This window comes from Narcine bancroftii, chromosome 3 (assembly GCF_036971445.1).
Source record: "Narcine bancroftii isolate sNarBan1 chromosome 3, sNarBan1.hap1, whole genome shotgun sequence".
NCBI classification, from domain to species: Eukaryota; Metazoa; Chordata; class Chondrichthyes; order Torpediniformes; family Narcinidae; genus Narcine; species Narcine bancroftii.
The window spans coordinates 162,777,540-162,796,897 of NC_091471.1; the positions used below are offsets into that span (position 1 = coordinate 162,777,540).

Here is a 19,358-nt window from a genome sequence, read left to right on the forward strand (position 1 = left end):
GCTGGGACCAACTGACCAGTATCCGGGGCTATTGTGTAACGTCACTTATGGTGTGGGGGGGGGGGAATGTTATAACAATTTTGTATTATTAATTATGCCTCGCCTCTGTGCACCAATCCTCCTGGGCCTCAACTTTCAGAGTCAGTTCAGAAGCATGACGATGGCATTCGGGGGGTCCCCAACCACTGCTGACTGTCCATAGCCACCAGTCCCTGGCACTATCTTGTGGTTCCAGCACGCAGCCACTGGCACCATCCTGCGGGCTCAGTACCCAGTCTCCGGCACCGTCCTGCAACCTCACCACACTATGCATGCCCCCCGTCACTGTTTGTGAACCTCACCCCAGATTGCAAACCGATTGCCACGAAGAGTAGGCGCTATAGTTCGGAGAACATGCAGTTCATCCACGCTGAGGTTCAACGCTCCTGGCAGAGGGGTTCTTAGCCCCTAGCACAAGTCGCTGGAGGGCGCAGGTCCTCATGATCAGAAGTGCGGGCAAGCCCCGGATGGTAATTGATTATAGTCAGACCATCAACCACTTCACCCAGTTGGACGTGTACCCGCTCCCCCGTATAGCCGACTTGGTCAATAAGGTCGCTAAGTACAGAATTTTTTTGACCATTGACCTCAAGTCAGCCTACCATCAACTCCCCCTCCGTCCAGCCGATCGAATATACAGGCTTTGAGGCAGACGGGATGCTCTTTCACTTCCTGCGGGTGCCTTTTGGGGTTACTAATGGTGTTTCTGCCTTTCAGAGAATTAATAACCAGATGGTGGAGGAACACGGGCTGATGGCGACGTTCCCCTACCTCGACAATGTCACCATCTGCGGCCATGGCCAGCAGGACCACGATGCGAACCTCACAAAGTTCTTGCGTATGGCCAAGTCCCTCAACTTGTCATACAACACGGACAAATGCATGTTCAACATGGAGCACCTGGCCCTTCTTGGATGTGTCGTGGCACATGGTGTCATTGCCCCCGACCCAGACTACATGCGACCCTTCATGGAGCTCCCTGTCCCAAACTCTCTGAAGGCACTTAAGAGGTGCCTGGGGGTGTTTTCATATTATGCTCAATGGGTGCCCAGCTACGCCGATAAGGCCCACCCCCTAATTCGTACGACTATCTTCCAATTATCGGCAGAGGCCCAGGCTGCTTTTGAAAAAGTTAGAGGAGACATCGCTAAGGCCACGATGCATGCCATGGATGAATCAGTCCCCTTTCAGGTGGAGAGCGATGTCTCCGATAATGCACTGGCCACCACGTAAAACCAGGGAGGAAGGCCGGTAGCATTTTTTTCCCGCACCTTGCATGGCCCTGAACTCTGGCCAGCGGTAAATGCCAGATAGAACCATAGAAATTTAGAACACTACAGTAATGAAAACAAGACATTCAGCCCTTCTGGTCTCTGTCGAAACATCATTCCACTAGTCTCACTGTCCTGCACCCATTCCATAAACTTCCAGAACTTTTCCATTCAATTTATTCTTAAAACTTAAGAGTGAGCCCACATTTAGCACGTCAGATGGCAATTCGTTCCACACTCCCACTACTCTGAGTGAAAAGTTCCCCTTAACATTTCCCCTTTCACTCTAAAACCATTTTGTCTTGTATTTATCTCTCCTAATCTGTGAAGGGCCAAGATGCCAAAAGCTTTCTTTACAGCTCTACATACCTGTGTCACCACATTCATGGAATTATGTATCTGTATTTCCTGACCCCTTTGTTCCTCCACACTCTTCAGTGCCCTACCATTTATTGTGTATGTCCTACCTTGGTTTGTCCTTCCAAAATGCAACACCTCACACTTATCTGCATTAAATTCCAACTGCCATTTTCTGGCCCATTTGGTCCAGATCCCTCTGCAAGCTTTGAAAGCCTTCCTTGCAGCCGACAACACCTCCAATCCTTGTGACATCAGCAAACTTGCTGATCCAATTTATCACATTATCATCCAGATCATTGCTATAGACAACAAACAACAATGGACCCAGCACTGATTTCTGAGACACACCACTAATCATAGGCCTCCAGTCTTAGAAACGATCATCCACTAATCAATGTTTTCTCTAATTTTTAGTAGTCAGTGTGCGCAAAAATCTTAAGGTTGTGCAAATTTTTTTCCTGTGATAAAAGTAAGTGTGCACTGAATGCTTGTGCAAATGTAAATTTGAAATTGTTTCAAGGTAATTTTGGCAGAGTCTATTTCATGGCTAATAAAACTGTATTGGCATGTTTTAGTATATAATACAAAGATGATGTATTCTATGAAGTACCATATTTCGTTAAGATTTTATTCTATACTTTGAACTACTTTGTTCAGTTTGTTCTTACATTAAATAATTATTTTAGGTAACTAACCTTTTGTGCTTACATTAATTTATTTTGTGAACTGGTTGCAAAATGTGTGTGTGTGGGTGTGTGGGTGTGTGGGTGTGTGGGTGTGTGGGTGTGTGGGTGTGTGGGTGTGTGGGTGTGTGGGTGCGTGGGTGCGTGGGTGCATGGGTGCGTGGGTGCGGGCGCACACTGCTTAGAGGGAACAGTGCCCACTACCATATTCTATCTTCTCCCATTCAGCCAATTTCAAATTCATTTTACAATCTCTCCATGGATACCTAGTGTCTGTACCTTCTGAACTAACATCCCATGTGGGTCCTTGTCAACATCCATAGCCTTTCCCTCATCTAGTTTCTTGGTAACCACTTCAAAAAACTCCATAAGATTCATTAAACCTGACCTATCATTCTGACTATTTTTAATCAGCCCTTGGCTGTTGAAATACTTGTATATCTGATCTCACAGCACCCTAAAATAATGTACCTACTACCCACTGGCCAATAATTTCCTGGTTTACTTGTGGAGTTTTTTTTAAACAAAGGAACAACATGAGCTACCCGCCAATCTTTCAGCACCTCACCGTGGCTAAGGACTTTTAAAAATATTTCTTAGCAGAATGGCAGGTTTTCTTCAACTGAACTTTTTTCCTTATTTTGAATAGTATATTTCTGGAAAATCTTTCATGTTTGATGGCATGTGTCATCATTTCTGTCTTTGAAGTTCATAATGTCTTTTCACACGTGTGCTAAAAGCATCTAAGCCCGCTTATTTACAGAATCAAAGTAATTAACTTTGATGGTTCTCTTCTGGTTCCAGGCAGTGGGAATTTATTTACAAAATAGCTTCTTGTATACTCAAGCAAACAATCCATTCTCCCATTTACCTCAAAAACCATCATAAAAAAAATCTTTCATCGCTTCTCCTTGCAATGCAACACAAGATTCTTCGGCTTTCAAACTGGCTTCTGTGATCAATAGTGTTTTAAATGCATATGTGTTTTTTTTTGATGTGGAAGCCACCTACCAGGTGAAAAGGACCATGTATGTTCAAAATGCTAATGTGTTGTCTTTGCGCCCCTGCAACCACCCAAAACTAACTTATTAAACTATATCTATATAAAATATAGTTTTAACATTAAATAAAGGATTAATATTAACACATCAGTTACAGTAATCTAACTATTGGAACATAAAGAACCCCCTGGTGAATCTGAATTGCACTCTTTCCAAAGTTAATGTAGTCTTTGAAATATAAGGCTTTTGGGAATCAACCATTTAACTTGGTATTTGTGGACAAGTAACGTGGATTATTAATGAATCCTGAAATCAGGCTCTCTCACCACAACCCAACCCATCTCATTCTTTCCCCTCGAATGATTCCTCTGTGTCAGTAGATCTAGTGGTCAAGAAAGCATCTAGTGTGTTGCACTTCAGTGGGTGTGACATTGAGTATAAAAGTAAGGAAATCATGTTGCATCTATCTAAAACATTGGTTAGGCCGCACAGAATACTGTGTGCTATTCTGGTAACCTCATGACAGGAAGATTGTGGAGGCTTTGATAATATATAGAAGAGGTTTACCAGGATGTTCACTGGTTTAGACAGCATGAGTTATGGGTGGAGGTTCTTTTCTCTGGAGTGTTCTTTGGCTTGGCTTCGTGGACGAAGATTTATGGAGGGGTAATGTCCACGTCAGCTGCAGGCTCGTTTGTGGCTGACAAGTCCGATGCGGGACAGGCAGACACGGTTGCAGCGGTTGCAAGGGAAAATTGGTGGGTTGGGGTTGGGTGTTGGGTTTTTCCTCCTTTGTCTTTTGTCAGTGAGGTGGGCTCTGCGGTCTTCTTCAAAGGAGGTTGCTGCCCGCCGAACTGTGAGGCGCCAAGATGCACGGTTTGAGGCGAGATCAGCCCACTGGCGGTGGTCCAAGAGATTTCTTTAGGCAGTCCTTGTACCTCTTCTTTGGTGCACCTCTGTCATGGTGGCCAGTGGAGAGCTCGCCATAGAACACGATCTTGGGAAGGCGATGGTCCTCCATTCTGCAGACGTGACCTACCCAGCGCAGTTGGATCTTCAGCAGCGTGGATTCGATGCTGTCGGCCTCTGCCATCTCGAGTACTTCGATGTTAGGGATGAAGTAGCTCCAATAAATGTTGAGGATGGAGCGGAGACAACGCTGGTGGAAACGTTCTAGGAGACGTAGGTGATGCCGGTAGAGGACCCATGATTCGGAGCCGAACAGGAGTGTGGGTATGACAACGGCTCTGTATACGCTAATCTTTGTGAGGTTTTTCAGTTGGTTGTTTTTCCAGACTCTTTTGTGTAGTCTTCCACAGGTGCTATTTGCCTTGGCGAGTCTGTTGTCCATCTCGTTGTCGATCCTTGCATCCGATGAAATGGTGCAGCCGAGATAGGTAAACTGGTTGACCATTTTGAGTTTTGTGTGCCCGATGGAGATGTGGGGGGGGCGGGGGGCTGGTAGTCATGGTGGGGAGCTGGCTGATGGAGGACCTCAGTTTTCTTCAGGCTGACTTCCATTTTGGTAGTTTCCGTAAAACAGGACGTCAAGCGCTGAATGGGCAACTAAAGCGGCAAATCATGAGAGACGCTGAAAGGATGGACAATCAGTATCTATTCCCCAGGGAAAAAGTATCTCACACTCAACGACATGCATTTTAATTGTGGTGGGGGGGGGGGGGGAAGAGAGGGTAAGAGAGATGTGTGGGGCAAGGATTTTACACAGAGACTGGTGGGTACCTGGAATGGGCTGCCAGGGGTAATGGTGGAAACAGTCACATTAAAGAAGCCTCAAGATAGACACATGAATATGAATGGAAAGGAAGGAGATCTGTCAAGTGTAAGCAGCAGAGTTTTAGTTTGATTTGGGCATCATGTTAAGCCAAAGGATCTATTTCTGTGTTGCACTGCTCAATGCTCTATGTTTTAATAAAGGAACGTGCATCATCGAAGGTGATGGACTTGAGAGCTTTATATTCTCAGCTTCCACGAGGTCAAGGTACTTTTTATTATCACATAATAATACATTAAACATGTAACATACATGATACATTTTAACTTTTGCCTGCTGTTAGGCAGATGAAGGGTCAGCATTAGTATTGCCTTGCACCCCTTATGGTACGAGATAAAGAGGAGCAAGCGGGGGTATCTTTGTATGGCATAGCAAACAGCATGATGATAAAATTAATAATGTTGAGGTCTCTTTTGGTTTTTAATTGTTTTATTTACTCATTTCTTTTGATTTAAGATCACTTAAAGGTTAAACTATGAATATATTTTGATTTGCCTCACATACAGTGACAGAAATGCTCCGATTCTTCCAGAGGTATGTCTCAGTACCTACTATGGTCTGCTTTAGCCATTGTCAAGTTAATCTTCTGCATTTTATGTTTTTTTTTAAAATTTATAATGTGGTTGAGAAGCAATTTATTCCAAGCTGTTGGTTCCAAGATCAATTAGTTTCCATTAAAATATGCAATCCTAAATGAGACGAATGCGTTGTGGTAGCATAAGATTTGAATTTAGTTCATGGCAACATGCAACTGTGATCCTTCTACAGAACCCACATCGACCACACATGAAAAGTTCTTGAGCAGGCATTGCCAGCTTGTGTCAGATTTCAGAAATTGCTCCTATCTTGAGAACAGTTCTGTGTACATGACATGATAGGTCCAAGCTGGCATGATTTTATGAAGGGAAGATCCTGCCTGACCAACCTATTGGAATTTTTTGAGGAAATCTCAAGTAGGATGGACAAGGAGGAACTGTAGATATTGTGTATTTGGATTTTCAAAAGACCTTTGATAAGAGGTGCTGCATAAGAGGCTGCTTAATGAGATGCAAGCTTAATGAGATTATAGGAAAGATATTAGATTGGGTGGTGCGTTGGCTGATAGGCAGGAAACAAAGGGTGGGAATAAAGGGATCCTGATGTTCAGGTTTATTGTCAGTTACTAGTGGTGTTCAGCAGGGGTTTGTGTTGGGGCCACTTCTTTTTACAATGTATATTGATAATTTAGATTATGTTTTAAGTGGATTTGTGGCTAAGTCTGTAGATAACACCAAGATGGGTGGAGGACCAGGAACTTTTGAAGAAACCAAAATGTTGCAGAGAGACTTGGACAGCTTAGGAAAGTGCGCAAAGAAATGGCAGATGAGATACAATGTTGTAAAATATACAGTTTTAAATCTTGCATGAGGAAATAAATATGCAAATTATTATTTGGATGGGAGAAAATTCAAAATTCTGCAGTGCAAGGCCCCTCGTGCAGGATAACCTAAAGGTTAATCACCAGGTTGGATCAGCAGTGAAGAAAGGAAATGTTATGTTGGCATTAATTTTAAGAGGAATAGTGTATGTTACAGAGTAGAAAGCTATGTTTTTGGGAGATAAATTGGGAAGGGTTTGTTAGAGTAGGTTACATAGAAACACTTTAAAAGCAGATCTTATTTGAAATACTGGAGCTCTGCTAATGCTAATATTGGCTCCACAGCTTTTGCAAGAGCTTTGGAGAGTGCTCAAGTGACTTCACTAATGGATTGTTGCTTACAAAAGGCAACAGATGAAAGATCTTGGAGGAGCCGCAGATTGTCTGGAGATGTTCTAAGAGGGTCATGTGTTTTTGCAAGCAGAGAGAGTCAAACAGGCTTTCTCTCTGTGAGAGAAAGAGAGAGATCACTTGTACAGTGTTACAGCCAGGAACAGAAGCTGGGACTGGAACAGGACAAGCTGGCAAGCTTGTGGAAAGCCCTATTTGGAGGACAGCCTGGTCAAAGTCATTGTTGTTCATGCAAGAGGAGAGGACTGACTATCTAATGTTTTACTTGGAATAAGAGAAACAAAAAGGAATTCTGTGGTGACCTGAAAGAAAGAGGTTAGCATCTGGAGAATCCTGAACAGGGCAAGTTTCATCAACAAGACACTGGAGTGGCTGATGGAAGTACGTAAGTTATGGATGTCCTAGAACAAGAAATTTCTCTCTGAAAACTGACAAGAACCTTCCTGAGCAGTAAACATTTACCTTTCAATCACCAAAGCCTGGTGAACCTTATAAATATTAAATTCTGTGCACAGTATATGAATTCCCTGCAACCGGTGAACTTGGAGGAATAAGAAATGAGAATGGACTGTAAACCAAAGAACTTTTCAGAACTTATACACAAATGCACTTAGAATTAGAAGGGGGTTAAGTTAGGTTGGTTAAGTTGAGTTAAAGGGTGTTTCTGTTTTCATGTTTAAAGATAATTAAAGCAACTTTTAACAAAAGTAACCATTTGTCTTGGTGAATATCTATTGCTGCTTATCCACTGAAATATATGGGGATGGGGGGGTTGGGGGTGTGGGGGTGTGGGGGTGTGGGGGTGGGGGGGTGGGGGTGTGGGGGTGTGGGGGTGGGGGTGGGGGTGTGGGGGTGGGGGTGGGGGTGTGGGGGTGAGTGTGGGGGTGAGTGTGGGGGTGAGTGTGGGGGTGAGTGTGGGGGTGAGTGTGGGGGTGAGTGTGGGGGTGAGTGTGGGGGTGAGTGTGGGGGTGAGTGTGGGGGTGAGTGTGGGGGTGAGTGTGGGGGTGAGTGTGGGGGTGAGTGTGGGGGTGTGAGCGTGTGTGTGAGTGTGAGTGTGAGGGTGTGGGGGTGTGGGCGTGTGTGTGAGTGTGAGGGTGTGGGGGTGTGGGGGTGTGGGGGTGTGGGTGTGAGAGTTTGGGTGTGTGGGTGGGTGTGTGTGTGGGTGAGAGTGTGTGTGAGGGTGGGTGTGGGGTGGATAAGTGTGTGTGAGGGTGGGTGTGGGGTGGGTAAGTGTGTGTGTGGGTGGGTATGGGGATGGGGGTGGGGGGTGGGGGGGGAGGGGGAGGGGGTGGGGGGGGTGGGGGTGAGGGGGTGGGGGTGTTTGTGTGCGTGTGAGGGTATGGGAGTGTGAGTGCGGGGGTGGGTGTGAGTGCGGGGGTGGGTGTGAGTGCGGGGGTGGGTGTGAGTGCGGGGGTGGGTGTGAGTGCGGGGGTGGGTGTGAGTGCGGGGGTGGGTGTGAGTGCGGGGGTGGGTGTGAGTGCGGGGGTGGGTGTGAGTGCGGGGGTGGGTGTGAGTGCGGGGGTGGGTGTGAGTGCGGGGGTGGGTGTGAGTGCGGGGGTGGGTGTGAGTGCGGGGGTGGGTGTGAGTGCGGGGGTGGGTGTGAGTGCGGGGGTGGGTGTGAGTGCGGGGGTGGGTGTGAGTGCGGGGGTGGGTGTGAGTGCGGGGGTGGGTGTGAGTGCGGGGGTGGGTGTGAGTGCGGGGGTGGGTGTGAGTGCGGGGGTGGGTGTGAGTGCGGGGGTGGGTGTGAGTGCGGGGGTGGGTGTGAGTGCGGGGGTGGGTGTGAGTGCGGGGGTGGGTGTGAGTGCGGGGGTGGGTGTGAGTGCGGGGGTGGGTGTGAGTGCGGGGGTGGGTGTGAGTGCGGGGGTGGGTGTGAGTGCGGGGGTGGGTGTGAGTGCGGGGGTGGGTGTGAGTGCGGGGGTGGGTGTGAGTGCGGGGGTGGGTGTGAGTGCGGGGGTGGGTGTGAGTGCGGGGGTGGGTGTGAGTGCGGGGGTGGGTGTGAGTGCGGGGGTGGGTGTGAGTGCGGGGGTGGGTGTGAGTGCGGGGGTGGGTGTGAGTGCGGGGGTGGGTGTGAGTGCGGGGGTGGGTGTGAGTGCGGGGGTGGGTGTGAGTGCGGGGGTGGGTGTGAGTGCGGGGGTGGGTGTGAGTGCGGGGGTGGGTGTGAGTGCGGGGGCGGCGGCGCGGGGGCGGCGGCGCGGGGGCGGCGGCGCGGGGGCGGCGGCGAGGGGGCGGGTGTGTGGGTGGGTGTGTGGGGTGGGTGTGTGGGGTGGGTGTGTGGGGTGGGTGTGTGGGGTGGGTGTGTGGGGTGGGTGTGTGGGGTGGGTGTGTGGGGTGGGTGTGTGGGGTGGGTGTGTGGGGTGGGTGTGTGGGGTGGGTGTGTGGGGTGGGTGTGTGGGGTGGGTATGTGGGGTGGGTATGTGGGGTGGGTATGTGGGGTGGGTATGTGTGTTTGTGGGTGTGAGTGTGGATGTGAGTGTGGAGTCATTTATGTTTATTTGGATTATTGATGTGATCTTTATGCATGTGTGTTCTATATTTTTGTGGGTGCATTGTTTCCTCATGGGCTGGTTATACACTGCTTCATTGGACTGTATAAGTACAATTGGATGATAATAAACAGCCAGACATTTCCAGAGCTTCAGTTATACAGAGGGACTACAAATGCTGAGTTTCTTTTCCCTGGGGTGGAGGAGCCTGAAGGATGACCTAATAGAGGGGCAGAAAATGATGAGGGGGAGATAAGGTAGATGGTAAAAATCTTTTCCCATGGTGTCAAGTACATCGACCTGAGGGAAATGTATTTTTCACACAGGAGGGGTGGATGCTGCAAGGTGCTTCCTTAAGAGGTGGTGGAAACAGGTAAAATTAACATGCATCCGGTCAACTACTTGAATCATGAAGCAATTGAAGGCTATGGACCTAACAGCATAAAATGGGATCACTTTAGGGAATTCAAAGGTCAACACAGAGCTGGTGGGCTTAAAGGTCTGTTTTGTGCAGTACAACTTGATAACTAAACATTAATTGGCATTTCTATAATGAATAGCCAGTTGAATAAACTCCCAATGTTTTTCTCCACATTTCCGAGAATCTGTCCTGGAGCCTCCACGTTGATACAATCACAAAGATGGCTCACCAGCAGCTATACTTTGTGAGGTGTCTGAGGAGATTTAATATGTCACCAAAGTATCTCCTAATCTTCTACAGGTGTACCGTGGAGAGCATTCTGGCTGGTTGCATCACTGTCTGGTATAGAGGTAACAACTCTTAGGACAAGAAAAATCTCCAGAGGATTGTTAACTCGGCCTGCGACTTAACAGGCACCAGACTTCACTCCATTGAGGACATCTATATAAGGCAGTGTCTTAAAAAAAGCAGCATCTATCCTCAAAGATCCCCACCATTCCAGCCATGCCCTCTTCATTCTGCTACCATTGGGGGAAAAAGTAGAGGAGCTGAAAGATGAGCACTCAATAGCACAAGGAAGCTTCTTCCCTGCTGTCATCAGATTCCTGAATAATGAACTAAAGACACTGCCTTATTTTTTGTGCACTATTTTTTAATATAGTAATGTTGTAAGATGGTTATAATATGAATGTTTGCTCTATGATGCTGCCACACAACACAGAATTTCATGACTTGTTCATGACAATAAATCCTGATTCTGATTCTGATACAGTCCTATTCCAGGCCCAATGCTTTATATCACATCCAATGAAAGGGTCAAATATCAAACAGAATACTGAGAAGAAATGCCAGCAACAGGAGACGTGCTTGTTGGAAACTTCAGTCAACAGAAAAAATATTGAGAAGCAAAGATGGATAAAAAAAATTTGAAAGAAGATTGGCAAAAATTATATTACAGAAGGAGATTGACATAAAATATAATACAATAATAAAAATATCCATTAAAGAAGCAACATTTTTGTACAAGTCTTGCAGCTTGTGTGTCAGTGTGATGAGGCAAAGCTTAAATAAAGCACAGAGTGAATTCTTGAATGGGGAAAAAAATGTGTTTGAAATCCGAAATAGGTTGTCTAATCCAACCTGCATTCTTCTGATCTTGCTTGGGATGCCTCTGTGGTGATATGTAATTACATCACTATAAAGCAGTCCAGAGCTACAGTCTAGCCTTCCAGGTTTGTCTTACAGAGAGACAAGACCTCTTAGTGTACATATTGGTTTATTAAAGATGTCTTATACTCGCACTGCTGTTGTGATTATTGTCAGTACAATTTAATAAATTAATATGATAGCTACTAGGATGGAAACTGCTTCTTCTCCAACGTGCATTCCCAACCACCTGGAGACTCTTCCTGAGGAATGGATCCGGGGACGACTAACACTCATGTACTTCCGGGTCAGAGATGGCGAGGCATCACTGTACTGGAATCGTGGTGGAATGTAGGGAAGACCACAGAAGTACAATAGGGCAGGTAAGAAATGGTCAAGAGCCCTGCCTGCCCATGGGTTCGCCATTACAGGCGCTGCCAACCCTAAACCCCAGTCCAAGCAGAAAGGGGCCACTACAAGTGCAGGTGGAAGGATCTCCACAAGTCGTGCTTCCGATCGCCATGTATGTGCAGAATTCCCAACCACTCCAGAGCCAGGGAAAGCAGACACCGCTACCATCACTCCCCCAGCAGCAGCTCCAAGTACCCCAAGGTCCACCCTTGCTACACCTAAGGGACCAGAGACTGTGGCTTAGCCATGTGCTGTGACCAGACAGGCTGGAACTCGACCCCAGAAATCCCGGAGCCGGTACGCATTTCAGCCGCTGGCAGAGATGTTTTCTAAATTAAGTGGAGGGTGCTGAGGCATTGGATAAAGAGCTATTAATGCTGCTGTTAGCCCAGCTGGGAGACCACCCTTACAGGATGCCAGGTCCTACCAGGCAAGAGACAATGAGCATTTTACAGAGGCATTACAGTAAGGGTCATAGTGAACTCCACTCCCGGTACAGGCTCATGACCAGGTCACAAGTAGGGGAGTCTGCCAGAGACTTTATACTCTCTCTGAAAGACCTGACGAGAGGCTACAACTTTAAAGCAGTATCAGCTCAAAGAATGCAGAGGACCTTATTAGGGACAGAATTGTTGTGGGCATACGGTCCACTGAGACGAGACATCGATTGCTGGAGAAAGGAATGGTGGGGCTAGATGAGGCAGAGACTATTGCAGAAGCTTTAGAAAGCACCAGGAAAGAATTGGAGGAGTACTTACAGGACCCTGTGGCTGGGACAAACGTCACACTGCTGGACTCTCTAGCCCCACAAAAAGAAAAGTCTGCTGCCTCACAGGAATCCACAGCAGCAGCAGCACCTTGAGGGTCCCAAGTGCTTTTTCTGTGGACAAAGAAAGCACCCCAGAGCCCTCTGTCCTGCCAGAGAAAATGTCTGTTCCAACTGTGGAAAGTGTGGGCATTATGCAAAAGTCTGCAGAAGCCCCAAGGCCACAGCCAAGGACCATTCTCATGCCACAGACAAACAGAAGAAGAAGAATGCCATGTGCAGCCGGCCATCTTGGACAAATGCTACAAAGCAGAGGACACAGTCTTCAGGAGATGAATATAACGCCGAGTATTATCGGATGGAAGAACACGCCAGACTTGCTTCCCTACTCATGAATCAGGCGAGTCCACACAATTTATCTGACCCCACTGTGTGCATCAAAATTAATGATGTGAGGGTAAATTGCTTAATAGATTGTGGAAGCACTGAAAGTTTTATTGACCAGGGGTTAGTCAACCGCCTTGCCCTCCCAAAATGGCTGAGTGAGCACCAGATCCTGTTACCAGCCAGCAGCCTTGTGGCTGAGGTAAAACAGTTTTGCAGGGTTACTCTAGAAAGCCAGGGCACAAAATACAAAGGGTTCAAATTACTAGTACTCCCTCACCTCTGTGTCCCGATACTACTGGGGTTAGATTTTCAGTGCCAGTTAGAAAGCATTACAATAGTGCACAACGGGCCTCACCCCCCACTACACTTTACAAAGAAACAACACTGCAGCCTGTCTGTCCTGAACAGAGAACCCCCTCTGCTGTTCACACACCTGACCCCAGAATGCACACCAATAACCACAAAGAGCTGGAGGTACAGCCCGAAGGATAGAGCCTTCATTATGACAGAGGTCCGCAGGCTACTACAGGAGGGCATCATAGAGCAGAGCACCAGCCCCTGGAGAGCCCAGGTGGTCGTAGTAAAGTCAGGAGAAAAACTTCACATGGCAGTGGATTACTGCCAGATAATCAACAAATTTACACAACTAGATGCCTAACCCCTGCCATGCATAGCAGACATGGTCAACAACATTGTGCAGAATAGGTGTTATCTACTCTAGACCTGAAGGCAGTATACCACCAACTGCCCATTAGAAACAGCGATCGCATTTACACGGCATTTGAGGCAGACAGCATGCTGTATCAATTTCTGCGACTTCCCTTCGCTGTCACCAATGGAGTGTCCCTGTTTCAGAGAGAAATGGACTGAATAGTTGATGAGTTCTAACTGAAAGCGATGTTCCCCCACTTAGACAACGTGACAATCTGTGGCCACACTCAGGAGGATCATGACACAAATTTAAAATGCTTCTTCCAGGCAGCTGAGGAAAGGTACCTAACATACGACAGGGACAAATGTGTCTTTAGTGCCAGGAAGTTGCCAATCCTGGGCTACATAGTGCAGAACAGGGAAATCAGCCCAGACCCACCCCTTGTGCGCCCTCTCCTAGACCTCCCAGTGCCACACATGCTGAAAGCACTAAAAAGGTGTTTGGGGCTGTTCGCTTACTATGCCCAATGGGTCCCCAACTACGTCGACAGGGCCCGCCCACTTATAAAAGCCCCAGTTTTCCCACTGTGCCCAGCAGCCACCAGAGCATTCAGGGACAATTAGGGACCATATCGCTAAAGCTACCATGCGGTCCATAGATGAGTCAATCCCGTTTCAAATAGAAACGGATGCATCCGGTGTGGCTCTGGCAGCCACACTAAACCAAGACGGATGACCGGTGGCCTTTTTATCACGAACCCTACAGGGGTCAGAAGTAAGACACTCAGCAGTAGAGAAGGAGGCCCTAGCCATTGTGGAAGCAGTAAGGAACTGGCGGCATTATCTGGCGTGCAAACATTTCACCCTCGTCACGGACCAACGGTCTGTGGCTTTTATGTTCGATAACTAGAACAGGGGGAGAATTAAGAACGACAAAATCCTGCGCTGGTGGATAGAATTGTCTACATTTAACTATGACATTCTATACTGCCCCAGGAGACTCAACGAGTCCCCGGACGCACTGTCCAGAGGCACTTGTGCCATCCTTAACCACACATCCCAGTTGCAGAACTTGCACAATGAGCTGGGCCACCCGGGGGTCGCTAGACTGTTTCATTTCATTTAAACCCAAAACCTCCCATTTTCGGTAGAGGAAGTGAGGTCGGTGAACAAGAAGTGCCCCATCTGTGCGGAATGCAAACCGCAATTTTACAAGCCAGACAAAGCCACCCTGATTAAAGCTACCAAACATTTGAGCGCCTCAGTCTCGATTTTAAAGGCCTGCTCCCGTCCAATAATAGAAATGTTTATTTCCTAAACGTAATAGATGAATATTCCAGTTTCCCCTTTGCAATCCCGTGTTCTGATGTATCAGCAGCCACTGTTATAAAATGCCTCCAACTCATCTTCAGCATATTTGGGCACCCGAACTATATACACACAGACAGGGATGCTGTATTCATAAGCGCAGAAGTACAGCAGTACCTGCACAAGAGAGGGATTGCTACCAGCAGCACTACAAGTTACAATCCCAGGGGGAATGGACAAGTCGAAAGCGAAAATGCCACTATCTGTAAAACGGTCCTCTTGACTTTAAAAGTAAAAGACCTGCCTGTTACTAGTTGGCAAGAAGTGTTGCCAGAAGCCCTACACGCTATACATTCTTTGTTGTGTACTGCCACTATCATGTCCCCACATGAACGTATCTTTTTTTTCCACAAGGAAAGCCACGACGGGCACAGTGCTGCCTAAATGGATGATGACACCGGGACCTGTTCTCCACCGGAAGCACTGATGACCCCACAAAGTGGACCCACTGGTGGATCAAGTGGAGTTGAGGCACACGAACCCTCAGTACGCCTTCGTCACATTCCCAGATGGAAGAGAAGACTCGGTGGCCACCAGGGATCTCGCGCCTGCCAGGAACAATGCGGAGGAAACACAGATGTCTACGGATCAACAAGGAGCGCAGGAGCAGTCACCAGAACAGTCGTCCATCGAGTCACCCCGGAAATCAGTACCACGGGTACACCCGCCCCACAAATTATCACCACCCTAGACTTGATGGCAGGACTTAATCCCATACAAGAGGATCCCCAGCCCACACGGCCACATGACCAACCAGTACTTCCCACTCCCACACCTCCACCAAGAAAGGCCGAAAGGCAGACCGCACTCCCCACCCCTATACCACTACCGAGGAGGTCCAGAAGGCAATGGAAGCCATGAAAAATTTTGGACTTACGTATTTACAAACAAGGGAAGGAGGATGGTGGGGGGGGGATTAATTTTTTAAGTGGGGGGTGAATGTGGTGATATGTAATTACACCACTAGGTCACCAGGGTCATCCTGGTGACCTTGTATATAAAGCAGTCCAGAGCTACATTCTAGCCTTCCAGGTTTGTCTTGCAGAGAGACAAGACCTCTTAGTGTACATATTAGTTTATTAAAGCTGTCTTATACTCGCACTGCTGTTGTGGTTATTGTCAGTACAGCCTCTGGTTCAGAATAAGGTGAGATTAAACTCTACTGAAATTGCAGTAGCATACTAAATAGAGATGAAGGATAAATGGCCCAAAATATTATCACTCACTCTTTCTCTCTCTCAGTCTGTCTCCCTCCATGTTTGTCTCTCTCTCTCTCTCTCTCTCTCTCTCTCCCCTCTGTCTCTCTCTTTCTCTGTCTGCCTGACTATAGGTCTCTCTTCCTCTCTCTCCACTGATGCAGTCTGATTCCTGAATACATATCTGATTTTACTTCCGAATATTGAACAAACTTGTACTTGTTCATCTTAACTGTGTTAAGGTTATTGACAATAGACAATAGACAATAGACAATAGACAATAGACAATAGGAGCTGGAGTAGGCCATTTGGCCCGTCGTGCCAGCATTGCCATTTTAGATCATGGCTGATCATTACCATCAGCTGAAATCCTTTCTAAAGATCCAGATTTTAGAGTTGATCTCAAATTTTCAGTGGCAAATAAGACATAAACTTGCTTAAAATAAGCTCCGATAACAGAAGTAACAGAATTTATAGTGTTAACTAGACATTTCGACACAACTTCTAAAATGGGAAGAGTAGCCCTGTTTATAGAAAACAACTCTGTTCAAAATTGAACCTTTTCATTAAACAAAACAATAATGGAGAATTTTAGTATTGACCTCAGTTTTGACGCATAACTACTATGAGTTGAATCAGGAAGATATTCCATGATAAGAACGACAGACTAGAGAAGTTAAGGTTATCCAGGTAGCAGGACATAAATTTCCCAGTGCTGAAGAAGGTCTTTTGATCCATGCTAGTCTTTCCTCTCCACACAACCTCTCACCTTTCCATTTCCTTCTAATCCTCCAAGTACTCGATGAAATTTCATTTAAATGCTTCAAAAGACAAGTACAGAACAGTCGCAAGTGCCCATATCGTCCGTGGCAAACATGATGACAAATTAACCTGTCTCTGATACTTGCATATGATCCATATCTCTCAATTTCCAGCATATTCATGATCTATCCAGAGAAGCTTATTAGACATTACTGTTGTATTTGCTTCTACCACTACTCCTGACAGGCTGCTCCAGTCATTTACCACTCTCTGGATTTAAACATTTGCCCCACACTTCTTGTATAAACTTCCTCCCCCCATCTTAAATACATGCCCTCTTTTAAGTGACATTTTTACCCTGTGAAAAGAATCTGATTGTCTACCCTATCAAGAACTTCTATCAGGTTATCCCTCTGCCTCTAATGCTCCATTCTCTCCTGAAAGCTCATAACTCCCCCCCCCCCCCCCCATCCCACTAAGCCGGGCAGTTTTCTGGTAAATCTTTTCAGCATCCTTTCAAATATTTTATATCCTTCCTATAATGGGAAAAAGAGAATTGCTCAAAATTGCTGGTCTTCGAATCAATCCTTCCATCTATAACAGATTCCACCTTCACACCATTCTCTGGATTAAAAAATTGAATAATTTGTTCTCAGTCTTTCTTTTCTCTGCATTTAACTGCTTTCCATTGCTCTAGCTGAGAATTAATTGACTGAATCCCCTGGGATTATGGTCATCTCTCACAACAGCTATTCCACAATTGCCTTTTCTTTTTACAAAGTCTGGAATTGAAAATATTAAATTTTGATACTGAACGTATCATATTACAAATTGTAGAGAAATCAATCTCGAAGAAATCTTGCTGTCATAATTTAATTCCCCTGCGATCCTGTTGGGCATCGAGGGCAATATGAATCTTGTCAATTAATAATAACTGGCCTCCAAAATGCTTGCACCAAAGAAGGAAGGATCTTAACTTCACAATTGTAAAGTGCCTGGGAAAGGGAGTTGAGGCACAAGGTGTTTCACATGACTGGTCAGGTCTTGCACACTGAAAATTCTGTATTAATTGACAATACATGTCCTCCCGCCATTGTCAATGGGGCAGTGGTTGTGGAAAATCACTCCGACATAGATTGGGAACTTGGGAGGAGTGAACTCTAAGGGAGACCAATCTCATGAGAGAAAGAGAGGGGAGAGAGAGAGGTGGGTGAAGGAAAGAGAGAGAGAATGAAAGAAAAAAGAGAAAGAGGTAGAAAAAAGAAAAAGAAAGAAAGAATTGGCTTGGCTACAGAAGTAAGAGGGCGTGTTCTGCCTGAATGTGAATGACAAGTGCTGTCTGGGACTCCTGCTCTTTATGAATTTTATCAATGACATGGACAAAGCGGTGGGCCAGTCAGTTTGCGGATGACACCATTGTTGGAGGTTCTGTGGATAGCGCTGAGGGTTGATGTAGGTTACAACAAGATAGAGACAGGATCCAGAGTGGGGTAGAGAAGTGGCAGATGAGTTCAATCTGGATAAGTGCAAAGTGATGCATATTGAAAGGTCAAACAAAAGCAGAAAATATGGTTAATAGCAGGATGGAGGAAAAGAGGAACATTGGTGTCCAAGACAATAGATCCCTCAAGGTGGGATAAATGTAAATGCAAATTGTGCTCTTTACATGGCTATATGAATGTTAAAGGTGATCTATTAGTCTGTACACAGAAGAACCCTTCTCACTGTATCGAGTACTTTGTGACAAATAAATAAACTTAAAATGTTCTCCCATGTCAAGGTAAAATTGAGCCATGTCCCATACCAAGGGACATAGTGCATAACATGCTGAAGAAGACACCTCAGTTCTCTGTTTGGCCTCTGTAAGACTGTGAATGGGTCACGAGGATACAAGCTTTTCACAAGGAAGAGGTCATTACTGCAAATTTGTTGCACTATTGCACAAAATTGAACCTCCCCCAATCACTCTTATCCCTTCAGTAACATTGCCAACTGAAGACAAAAATATTCAGTTTTTGTTATACTCCACTGTAATATCTTAACATTTTATAAAACTGGATTTTGTCGACAGGGACATGAGAATAAGAGCAAGACATACCCAGCCAGCACTTCAAGCTTGTCTATCATTAAGACCGTGACTGATCTTCTACCTTTGCCCCTCTTTCCTGTATTCTTAGACATCGCTCAATTACCTTTGTGCCTGGAGATCTACTCTTTGAAAGACTGAGACTTCACAGCCCTTCAAGATGGAATACTCCAAAGATTCACCACCCTCTACATGAAGAAATTTCTCCTCGACTCAGTTCTAAATAGTCCACCCTTGTTTTGAGATTATGTCCCTTGGTTGTAGGTACTCAGCCAGGAGAAACATCTTCCCTGCATCTAACCTGTTAAGATCCACAAGCAATTTCTAACCTTCAATGAGATAATAGCTCATTCTTGTTTAATATGCCTCGTCTATTCAAGCTCTCCTCAAATAGTAAACCCAAGAGTCTGGCGAATCATTCAATGGCAACTATATCTTTACTTGGGTCAGGAGACCAAAATTCTTTGCATTATTCCCAGCATAGTTTCTTGAAAGCCCCGCATAACTGCAATCCTCTAAAAGGACATTATTGCATTTGTGTTCAATGCATGTGCTGGTTAAATCAGCAGGTCATGCACCATCTAAGGGAAATAAAGGGTAACAAATGGTTCAGGCCTGGGCCCTTCATTGAATATAAGCAAAAACAGGAAAGTGACTGTATAAAAAGAGGCAGGGAAGAAGGTGGAAGGCAAAAGGGAGAAGCACACGTTAACAAGTAAGAGATCATATGTGGATTTAGGTGGGAGGGTAGAAGAGTAAAAAAGCTG

At 46.0% G+C, this 19,358-nt stretch overlaps 1 protein-coding gene across 1 annotated transcript in view; it reads right to left on the minus strand.

Moving 5' to 3' along the window:
• The window catches only part of grid2 (glutamate receptor, ionotropic, delta 2), a 411,443-nt gene that overhangs the window by 116,929 nt on the left and 275,156 nt on the right, over positions 1-19,358 (minus strand). The gene's annotated exons all lie outside the window — the stretch shown is intronic.